Source organism: Calonectris borealis, unplaced genomic scaffold (assembly GCF_964195595.1).
Source record: "Calonectris borealis unplaced genomic scaffold, bCalBor7.hap1.2 HAP1_SCAFFOLD_165, whole genome shotgun sequence".
Lineage (NCBI taxonomy): Eukaryota > Metazoa > Chordata > Aves > Procellariiformes > Procellariidae > Calonectris > Calonectris borealis.
Genome location: NW_027441551.1, coordinates 23,883 through 32,672, shown reverse-complemented (window position 1 = coordinate 32,672; position 8,790 = coordinate 23,883). Strand labels below are relative to the sequence as shown.

General features: G+C 46.8%; 1 long non-coding RNA gene across 1 annotated transcript; it reads right to left on the bottom strand.

Annotated features, from left to right (window-relative positions):
• Positions 1-426: 426 nt before the first annotated feature.
• LOC142077157 (uncharacterized) lies at positions 427-2,226 on the bottom strand. Its single transcript, XR_012671584.1, has 2 exons — positions 1,821-2,226; positions 427-746 (listed from the first exon to the last, which is right to left on the bottom strand). It is a non-coding gene; the product is annotated as an uncharacterized LOC142077157 (long non-coding RNA).
• Between the last annotated feature and the right edge of the window lie 6,564 nt (positions 2,227-8,790).

Sequence of the window (8,790 nt, the reverse complement as noted above, 5' to 3'; positions counted from 1 at the left end):
CTGTTATTCTTCTAGCCCTTCTCCCTGTTGTTCTTCTAGCCCCTCTCTTTGTTCCTGTGTCCTTCTCCCCGTCCCTCTTTTCTTTCTCGATCTCTCTGTCCTGCTCCCTGTCCCTGTCTTTTTCTCTCAATCCCTATGTCCTGGTACCCAACTGTCTCTTCCTGTCTCTATCCCTCTGCTGATCCCCATCCCCTGTCTTCTTTCTCCAATTCTCTGTCATCCTGCATGTGCCTTTCTTTGTCTTTCTATCCCAGTGTCCTGTTACCTGTCCCTATCTTTTTCCTGTCCCTCTGTCCTCCTTCCTGTCCCTATTTTTTTTCTATCTCTCTGTCTGCCTCCCTGTCACATTGTTTCTGCTGTCTATCCCTCTGTCCTTCTTCCTCTCCTTTTCCCCTCTCTATCCCTCTGTTCTGCTCCCTACCTGTATTTTTGCTTTATCTCTCTGTCCTGCTCCCTGTCCCTCTCTTTTTCTCCCAGTCCCTCTGTCCTGCTACCCTTCTTTCTCTTTCTCTATTCTCCTGTCCTGCTCCCTGTCACTTTTCCTATATCCCTCTATCCCTCTGTCCTTCTCCCTGTCCCTCTTTCTCTCTCTCTGTCCAGCTCCTTGCCCTGTCTTGATCTATCTATCCTTCTGTCATTATCCTTTTCTCTCTTTGTCTCTCTGTTCCTCTCTCCTGCTCTTCATCCCTGTTTTTCCTTTCTCCATCCTTCTGTCCTGCCCCCAATGCTGCTTTTCCCCTCTCCATCTCTGTCTTTCTCCCTGTCCTTTTTTTTCTCTCTTTACTCCTCTGTCCTGCTCCCTTTCTCCATCTTTTTCTCTGTATCCCATTTTCCATCTTTCTGCCCCTCACCCTTTCCTTCTCTCTCTCTCCGCCCACCCCCCGTTGCCTCTCCCATTGTTTCTTGGTATATCCCCCCTGTCCCTTTTCTCCTCTTTTTTCCTCTGTCCCGGTCCTTGTCCTTCCCCCCTCCACAGTCCAACACTTTTTTTTCCTTCTTTATCTCTTTGTCCTGATTGGCATCCCTCTTTTTTGCAATCCCCTTGTCCATTCCCTGTATTCTTTTCTCTCTGTCCATGTGTCCCGCTCCCTGTCTTTCTCTGTCCATCCCTCTGTCCTTCTGCCAACCCTCTCTTCCTTTGTCTATTCCTCTGTCCTGCTCCCCATCACCATTTTTTCTTTCTCCAGGTCTCTGTCCTGCTCTCTGTCCCTCTTTTTTATCTCACTGTCCTGCTCCCTGTCCCTGCCTTTTTCTCTGTATCCCATTTTCTGGCTCCCTGTCATTTTTTTCTCTCTGTCTCTACATCCTGCTTCCTGTCTTTCTTTCTTTTTCTGTCCCTCTCTCCTCTTCCCTGTCAGTTTTTCTTCTTCAGAAGATGGATGGGAAGCATCCATCCTGCTTCCCATCACAGTTTTTCATTTTTCCAGCTCTGTCTTGCTCTCCGACCCTCTCTTTCTCTCTCTTTTCTCTGTCCTGCTCCCTTTCTCTGTTTTTCTTGGTATCCTATTTTCCAGCTCTCTGTCTGTCACCTTGTTTATCTATCCCTCTGTCATGGTCCCTATCACTATTTTTTTTCTTTCTGCATCCCACTGTCTTGCTTCCCCTTCATCTCTTTCTCACCCTATCCATCGTCCTCCCTATAACTATTAAGTTTTTCATCTCTCTATCCTGCTGCGCATCACTATTTTTTCTTTCTCCCACCTCTGTCCTGCTTCCTGTCCCTCTCTTTGTTTTCTTGCTATCCTTCTGTCCTGCTGCTCGTCCCTATTTTTTCTTGCTCCATCTTTCTGTCCTGCTGCCTATTGCTTTTTTCCCTCCACCTCTGTCCTTCTCCCTGTCCTTTTTTTGGTTTCTTTATTCCTCTGTCCTGCTCCTTGTCTTTTTCTCTGTCTCCCATTTTCCAGATCTTTGTCCCATTGTTTCTTGCCGTATCCCTCTGTCCAGCTACCTGTCCCTTGTTTCCCCTATCTCTTCCTCTGTCCTGCTCCCTCTCCCTGTTTTTTCTACCTCCATCTCTGCCCTGCAGGCCGTTGCTGCCTGGGGCTGTCCCAGTTGCCATGGGGGAGCAGGGAAGGGTATGGGACCACTGGAGGTGTCCAGGTTTCGGCTGGGATAGAGTTAAATTTCTTCCTAGTGCTGTGTTTTGGATTTAGTATGAGAAGAATGTTGATAACATACTGATGTTTTCAGTTGTTGCTAAGTACCCTGCTAGTCAAAGGCATTCAGCTTCTGTGCTCTACGAAGTGTGCAAGAGGCTAGGAGGGAGCATAGCCGGGACAGCTGGCCCAGCTGGCCAACGGGGTATTCCATACCGTGTGACATCATGCTCAGTATATGAATGGTAGGCGTGATCCAGGAAGTAGCAATCGCTACTTGGTTATCGGTCAGCACAGGTGGTGAGCAATTGTATTGTGCATCACTCCTTTTGTATATTTATTATTGTTATTGTTACTGTTACTGTTGTTGTTGTTGTTGTTGTTATTATTATTATTTTCCCTTCCTTTTCTGTTCCATTAAACTGTCCTTATCTTAACCCACAAGTTTTTCTCACTCTTACCCTTCCGATTCTCTCCCCGTCCCGGGGGGGGGGGGGGGGGGGGGGGCGGTGAGCGAGCGGCCACATGGTGTTTGGCTGCCTGCCGGGTTAAACCACGACAGGAGGGCAACTCAGCAGCGGTAACCTTGCCCATGACTGGGGCTGGGGCAGCAGCAGCCCTGAAGAGTGGCAGTACCAGGTGAGGATGGTGCAGGGCTGTCCTGTAGGGGCAGCACACGGGGAAGTTGCCAGGGAAATGTGGACAGCACTATGGTCTCCAAGCACCCGTAGAATCACCTGAAAGACCCTGGACCTTTCACCCTGTCTGGGATGATCCATCTTTTGGCCTTTGAGCCCCTATGGGACTTCTGTGCTGTATACAGAAGCTGTCCTGAGGCCCCATTTTACCCTCCGAGCCTTCTCTTGCCTGTATAGTCCTCTGAAGAGCCTGTAGTCTGCTCAGAACCCCTCCTGCATTCCCCATTATGTCCCAAGGCTTTCTCTTGCCCCTCTTACTCCCTTTGGACCCCTCTAGTTCACTTGCAATCCCTCGTGAGGCCTTTTTTCTTCCCCAGAGCACAGAAGCATCAAGGATGTCTATATTAATTCCCTGTTCCCTGAGGACATCTGTACTCTGCTCAAATCTCCTTCTGCCCCGCAGCCCTCTTCTAGCTATGTACTATGTTTTGGACCCCTCTTGTTCCCTCAGAACCATTCCTGAAGCCATGTCTGCGCACCAGAACTGTCTTTTTTTCCTCTATGCTATGTAGGATGCCTCTACTCCGTCCTTGGTCTCCCAGGGACATCTATACTCTGCCCAGATCCCCTCCTGAGTTCCTCATTGTGTCCCTGAGTCTTTGTTTGTCCCTCTGGTCCTCTCAGGACCCCTCTACTCCCATTATGATCCCCTCCTGAGGCCTTCCTTGTGCCCTGCAGCACTTTTTTAGCTCTGCAGCCTCCTTTGGACCCATCCTCTTCCCTCAGAACCCCTCTGCAGTCTATCTTTGTGCCCCAGAGCGATCTTTTTGTCCTCTATGACATCTGGGATGCCTCTGTTCAGTCTTTGGCCCCCTGAGGACATCTGTACTCTGCTCAGATCCCCTCCTGAGTTCCTCATTGTGTCCTCTAGCCTTCTTTTGTCCCTCTGCCCACTCCCGCCCTCCCTGGGAATCCTTTACTCCTTGTCTCGATGTAGTCTGAGGCCTTCTGGGTTACTCTCAGCACATTTTTAGCTCTGTAGTACACTTTGGACCCCCCCTTTTCTTCCCTCAGAACCTCTGCTATGGCCATTTTTGTGTCCCAGAGCAGTCTTTTTTTCCTATATGCTGTCTAGAATTTATCCATTTTGTCCCTGGTCACTCAAGGGCATCTGCACCCTTCTTAGATCCCCTCCTGGGTTCCTAACTGTGTTCCTGTGCCGCCTTTTGTCTTCCTCCCTCAGTACCTGTCCAGTCCCATTACAATGCCTATTGAGGTGTTCCTTGCAGTGCACAGGCATCTTCTACCTAAGTAGATGTCTTTGCATATATATTTTTCCCTCAGCATCCCTGCTCAGGCTTTCTTTGTACCCCTGAGTACTATTTTTGTTCCATATGCCATGTAGGATACCTCTGTTTGATCCCTTGCCCCTTGAGGACTGCTGTACTCTGTTCAGATCCCTTCTCCAGTTCCTCATTTTCTCACCAAGCTTTTTTTTTTTTGGTCTTTGTAGCAGCTTTAGGATCCTTTGAGCTCCCTCACAAGTCATTGTCCGGCTTTCCTCCTGCCCCAGAGGACTCTGTGTGCCTTTTATTCCATGTGGGACTTCTGCTTTGGTCTTTGACCCCCTCCAGAACTTTTGTGGTATATACAGCAGATGTAGCATGATGATCCTTTTGTGCCTCAAGGGCTTTTGTTGCCTGTGTAGTCCTCGTAGGACACTTTTGGCCCCTTTGTGCATCTCTCGTTGTGTCTTAGAGGTTTCTTCTGTCCTTCTGACATCCTTGGAGCCCACTAGTCTCCTTATGACTGCTCCTGAGGCCTTCCTGCCTTATTCCCACATAAGAAACCTATATAGGCCTGCTCATCCTTGTAAGGGCCTTTTCAGAACACCTTTGAAACATTTAGTGTTTCCTAGAGTCTTCTTTTGCCCTTCTGGCCCACTCGGTACCCCTCTAGTCTTTTCATGATTGTATCTGATGTCTTCCTTGTGCCCCAGTGCCTTTCTTTAGGTCTGTAGGACTCTCTGACATTTTGTAGCTCTCCTGGGACCCCTTATGAGGTCTTCTTAGTGCTTTAGAGCACTTTTTTTGACATCTCCACCATCTAGGCAGTCTCAATTCTCTTTATTGTCCATTAGGGATATCTGTGCTCCACTCAGATCTCCTCCTGAGTTTATTGTTCTGTTTGTGAGTATTCTTGTGCCACTGTAGCACTCTTAGGATCCTTTAAGTTCCCTGAAAAGCAGCTTTTAGACCATACTTGTGCCTGAAAGTGCTGGTTTTGCCTTCTACCCCATGTGGGACCCCCTCTTTTGTCATTTGAGCCCCTCCAGAACCTCTGTGCTGCACACAGAAGCTGTCTTGAGGCTTCACAGTGCCTCAGAACCTTCTCTTGCCTGTGTAGTCCTCTTAGGACACCTCTAGCTTCTTCAGGACTAGTCTTGAATACCTTTTGTGGGGTAGAGCGTTCTCTTGTTAGTCTTGCTGTCCGTGGCAAGCTTCCTTGGCACCTCTCCTGAGGTGTTTTTTATTATGTATTGTCATTTATTTTCCTACTGTTAATGTTAATCTTAATCAACATTAATCTTCAAAGTGTTATCATCCTGTTTATAGCCCTCACCCAGAACTGGGTTAAAAGACCAGTTGATAAGAAACCAGAATGATGAAGCTAGTGAGCAGGTGTTTGATTGGAGGAGATCAAGATGTATATGTTTTAATTTAAGAACACTATGGTGATAGATAGTTTAGTTTGTTGTGGATTCTATATTGCTCGCTTCTGTAATTTTAAACAATGAAGACTTGTTGCTTAGAAGTTAGGTAACTAACAGGTGTGTGTTTTAGAAGTAGTGATAATTAATTTTAGCTATGGAAACTATAAACAGATGCGGTCCAAGCATGGCTCAGGGACAAATTGCGACCCTATAAGGTAAAGAGAAAATAAGTTCATGAAGAGTTCACTGCCCTGCCGACCACCAGAGACCACCCGAGACCCCCAAGAAGACCCTAAAGGCTTTAGTGCGCATGTGTTTAAGATGATGTAATATTATAATTAGTTCTCGGAAATGTAATGAATATGTAACAAGGAAATTTAAAATATGTATGAGAAGCATGGATATAAACAGAAAGGTGACTAGACCAGGTGTGCTTGATTTGTGGCAAGTCCACCGAGCACCCAGGCCTGAATAAAACAATCTCTCTCCTGAGCGTGTGGAATTGGTTAACTGCACGCTGGGCACGAATCCGCTTTTCGGACAACACTACTAGCCCCTTTGGTGTTATCTAAGGTTTACTACAGTTTCTGATGCATTTTGGTGTTTCAACCCTAGTTTGGTCTTTTGGGAGTCGTCTGTTTCCGTTAGAGGGGTCAGTGGGAGAGACATTTTAGGAATCTCAGTAACCTAGAATTGGTGGTGATATAAAGTAAGCAATTCCCTCTGAATCTGGAGATCTTTTAGAGAAAGGATTCTTACAGGATCTAATTCAGCTGTGTCATTCAGTCCTATGCAGAATGCAATACTGATATAAGTTGGGTACTATGCATGAGCTTGATAGAAATGAATGGCAACAGCATAGCATTTTCTTTTTTTTAAAAAGGCAAGTAAAGCATTTTACCTCTGCTGCTAATACTGTTACCACATTTGATCAGCTACTTTCACACATAACTTACTATGTTGTTTTTACAGCTCTAAACAGAGGCTTAATTACCTACCCGGTCATATACAAAGTTGCTGTAAAAGAGTAGGTGTGGTCTTTTCCAGGAAACAGCCCATTCCTCTTTTCTGTGCTTTGTATGCTGTAAACCTAAACGGGAGCAAATTACTTGCTACTGACCTGACGGCTCTCTTTATGGCCTTCTGATGATTTCTCCTCTCTTTTAGTGGATGGTGGGCATGGCCCAGGGGGTATACCAACCACAGGCCCCTCAGCAAGGAGGTCATTCTGCTTGTGGTCTCTTGTGGGCTCAGTGCTATACATTTACTTGTGTTGATAGCACTCTTTGAGCTAGATGCTAGATTTCCAAACTCAGAGAAGCAAAAGCTTCTGTTAGAGGTAAGAGCAATGGGAAGAGTCAAGGTCAAGCAGCACGTCCGAGAGAAAGCATGTTTATTGCATGAAGCTGTTCCAAGGTTGGTAAATTTATATGGGGTGTTCAGGGGTGGGAGATAGTTCATGAGTCTGCACCTGCATTTTTTGGTTTTTTCTGTTAAATGTAGACCATATTTTCTGGAACTTTTGAAGGTTACTGCAGCAGGGACCTTATTTCCTCCTAGGATCTGTTGGAGATCGTCATAGTCGATGATGTTGTCTTCTTTGCTAGGACTGATAGTAAGAGTAGTGGGGGTTAGGGTGAGCTACTTTTCCACATTTGCATATGAAGTTTCACTACTTCTCAAGCAAGTGGGAAGCATGCAAGTCATCATCTTTTTCAAGGAGTCGGATGCCCACAGGATATGTTGTTGTTCCTACAGCCACTGGGAAACATAGTGGGCCCTTGTTAGGTAACAACTGTGTGGAAATCATCTACTGTCCAGGCATGGAGCAGAGCCTGGACCATCTGGGAGGAGAGAAGATAGGGGGTGCCCACAGGGGACTGGGCACAACTCAGAAAGGTGGCTCCCAAAGAGCAGATGGTGCAGAGGGTTTGGGGGTGCAGATACATGACAGGAGCTGTTGGGAAGGAGCATAAGTCCTTCCCTGACAGTTTTGGCACTGTGGGATGGCTGGGAAAGGGAGGTGGGTTCATCACTTGCATTCAGGCTGGTTTTGCAGTTGGATTTGAGTCAAGATGCGGTCCCTTTAGTTTTTGTTGCTCCACAGCTGAAGGGAGCAATGACAAGGTGTACAAGAACTGTGCCGTAAGGCCATGGACATCTTCGTCTGTGAGGTCGAATGTGAGATGCATGTCTTGTTTCAGAAACAGCACAGGCAGGATGCTTCATGCTTCATTGACCATCGGGCCAAAGGAGATGGTGGGCAGTTTGGAGTCAAGCAGCAATGGAGAGGATAGTGTGGCTTGAGGTTAGTTTAATGAGAAAGTGTGATTTAGGCACGAGTGTGGCAAATATTGTGGGAACCATAGCTCAGAGAGACATCATAGGCCAGAGAGGTAGGAGAATAGGCTGCACAAAGTGGGTCACAGAGTGAGTAGTATCCCTTGTTCATTTGGTTTGTGTGAGGTATATTATTATTTACTGTCCAGAACTCTGAGGTCTCCTCCCCTCTCTTGGCACCATAGCTGTGGCCCTCCCCAGCATTCTTCTCGGGTCCTTTTTGTTGCCATCCATCTGGATCTCACAGGCATTGCTTCTTACAGGCATCCAGTATGTGTGTTTCTGTAGTGGTCTTCCCTGGCATTTCTTGGAGAAGAGGATGTATGTTATCCGTGCCTATAATGGTCTCAGGCCAGGGGCTGCTTTTTTTTTTTTACTTCCCCCAGACTCTGGGCATGCAAGCCTTCTCCATTCTCCCAGTTGGATGTTTTTTTCCATTACTGTCTCATGAGGTTAGTTCTGGTTCCAGCTGTGGCAGTTATGTTTCCTTGGCCTTATTTTTCCATCATCTATTTTGCACCAGTTTCTGTAGTTGTATGGTCTTCATCTTACATCTCTTCAAGTCACCACATTACACCATTGCCTGTTTTTTTTTTTTAATTGGCTGTTCACCCCCATTATTCTGTGTGGGGCTTCGTAGGTACCCCAGCTCAAGCTTCTCCGTGTCTTTCTGTCTTGCACTGCTTCTGTCATGGACCTCTCATCATCACTGTTTCATCCATCTCATGGTCTGAGTTGCCACACGGTACCATGCCATATGTCTTTGAGCATTCTGCTTTGCTTTTATTTTATGCGCCTCTTGGGATTTTTTGTGCCTGCAGGTAGACTCAGGTGTCCTTTTGACACCCTGATCCCTGGGGCTTACGTTCCTCTTTTTTGCCATATATCCTCAGTGGTCTTTTCCCACACTTGGGAGGGGAGCAGAGCACTCAGTTCTAGGAAATCTAGGGAGCTAGGATCAGGCTTCCTCTTGTCTTTGCAGGGCCATCCCCAAGGATGTCTG